The sequence below is a fragment of the Penaeus monodon genome, chromosome 9 (assembly GCF_015228065.2).
Source record: "Penaeus monodon isolate SGIC_2016 chromosome 9, NSTDA_Pmon_1, whole genome shotgun sequence".
NCBI classification, from domain to species: domain Eukaryota; kingdom Metazoa; phylum Arthropoda; class Malacostraca; order Decapoda; family Penaeidae; genus Penaeus; species Penaeus monodon.
In genome coordinates this window covers 12,570,123-12,572,622 of record NC_051394.1, presented here as the reverse complement: position 1 = coordinate 12,572,622, position 2,500 = coordinate 12,570,123, and the positions used below count along the sequence as shown (strand labels likewise).

Genomic DNA, 2,500 nt, shown 5'->3' with positions numbered 1-2,500 from the left:
GGAGTATCACGCATTCACAATTCCCGGAATCAAATGAACAACACAACCCCCCCCCCTCACCCCGCCCCAGGCAATGAGGGAGGTGAACTAGGAATGTAAAAAAATAATAATATCGATAATAATGATAAAATAAAATGAAAATAATAAAGTCAGTAAGTAAGAGAAGTCACAAACCAACACACAAATACACACACTTCCCCGACTGACGTACACGCTTGTTCACACGAACGCACGCATACATAATACATACACACATATCTCTCTCTCCTTCTCTCACTCTCCCACTCTCAACTCTTCCTCTCCCACTCCCTATCTCCCTCTCCTTCTCTCTCTTCTTCCTTCTCTCCCTTTCTCCCTCTCCTTCTCTCCCTTTCTCCCCTCTCCTTCTCTCTCTTTCTCCCTCTCCTTCTCTCTCTTTCTCCCTCTCCTTCTCTCTCTTTCCCTCTCCTTCTCTCTCTTTCTCCCTCTCCTTCTCTCCTTTTCCCTCTCCTTCTCTCCTTTCTCCCTCTCTTCTCTCTCTTTCTCTCCCTCTCTTCTCTCTCTTTCTCTCCCTCTCCTTCTCTCTCTTTCTCTCCCTCTCCTTCTCTCTCTTTCTCTCCCTCTCCTTCTCTCTCTTTCCCTCCCTCTCCTCTCTCTCTTTCTCCCTCTCCTTCTCTCTTTCTCCCTCTCCTTCTCTCTCTCTCTTTCTCCCTCTCCTTCTCTCTCTTTCTCCCTCTCCTTCTCTCTCTTTCTCCCTCTCCTTCTCTCCCTATCTCCCTCTCCTTCTCCTTCTCTCTCTTTCTCCCTCTCCTTCTCTCTCTCTCCCTCTCCCCTGACCCCTAAGACGCAAACTCGTATCTACACCCACCTGGCCCCACACACAAACACACGCACACACGCACACACGAAGTCCTTAGGCCTAACAACTTCCTCCAAAAGCCCGCCATTTTGGTGTTCGTTCATCCGGCCGGTTTAAGGAATCAAGGGAAAATGAGAAAGACGAGGAAGAGGCGAAAGAGGAAAAGGAAGAGGAAGAAGAGAAATATTAGCATCAATAATAATTTTGTGGGACATAAAATAACAATGGTAATAATACTGGTGTTAAAAATACTAACAATAACTGTAGTATCAATAATAATTAACAAAAGAACAATAATAAAAACAATAAGCATTATTATCATCACTACCATTATAATAATAACAATAATAACAGCAATGATGATATTCATTATAATAATAATAATAATAATAATAATAATAATAATAATAATAATAATAATAATAATAATGATAATATTATTATTATTATCATTATTATAACAACATCATCAACAACAACCACCACCAAAATAATAATATTAATAATAATAATAATAATAACAACAATAATAATAACAACAGTAATAGAAGCTATAATAAAAAAGTATGATAATATGACGACCACTGACAATAACGCTAACAATGAAAATCGATAACAAGAGCCCCCCCCCCCCACCCTCGGCCCCAACGCTATCGCGATCCTATCTGCGAGATACGGACATGACCTCAGCTACGGACGCCTTTCTCTAAGCTGAAAACCCCGGATCACGTACACACGCAAGCAGGAATGCACATACTATATGCGCCAATACTCACGCACGATCTATAACCTCCCGTACATGAAAATAACAAACAAACACACAGTACACAGGCGCACAGGCAGAGAGGCAGACAAGCAGACAGGCACACAAGCAGACAGACGGATAGACAGACGGATAGACAGACTGACAGACAGACAAAAACACACACACACACACCAGTGCGATTGAGAGGAGGAAGAGGAAGAGGAATAAGAGAAGGAAGACCCGAGGGGGGAGGGGGGAGGGGCGTAGGAGGGAGGGAACTATAACCTCCCGTACATGAAAATAACAAACAAACACACAGTACACAGGCGCACAGGCAGAGAGGCAGACAAGCAGAGAGGCAGACAAGCAGACAGACGGATAGACAGACTGACAGACAGACAAACACACACACACACACACACACACCAGTGCGATTGAGAGGAAGAGGAAGAGGAATAAGAGAAGGAAGAGCCGAGGGGGGAGGGGGGAGGCGCGTAGGAGGGAGGGAAGCAAAACGGAATAACACAAATAATTCAAACGTACGCGCGTAACTCCCCCTAGTACCCCCCCTCCTCTGTTTCCCCCTCCCCCCCCCTTCCTCTCCTCCCTCGCAACCTCCCGCGCACTCGCTGTGGGGATGAAGCTGAGGAGAGGGGGGGGAGGGGGTGAAGCTGATGTTGATGATGATGATAATTAAGAGACGACTGATGACGGTGACATTAAAGCGATAACTAACCAACCATCCAACCCAACCGAGGTGATGAACCCGGGGAATACGAAAAACAAACAAATAAACAGAGCAAAGAAGAAATAACGAAAGGGGAAGGAGTGACTCAATAAAAAGCAAGAGCATTAATCAGAAAGTGAAAAAATACAAAGAACCAGACAAACGCCGGAGCAAAGAAGAGAAACGAAGA

The 2,500-nt window shown here is 44.5% G+C and overlaps 1 protein-coding gene across 1 annotated transcript in view; it reads right to left on the bottom strand.

The window, feature by feature from the left end:
- Positions 1 to 2,500, bottom strand: part of LOC119576968 (AT-rich interactive domain-containing protein 5B-like) — a 97,376-nt gene that overhangs the window by 83,046 nt on the left and 11,830 nt on the right. The gene's annotated exons all lie outside the window — the stretch shown is intronic.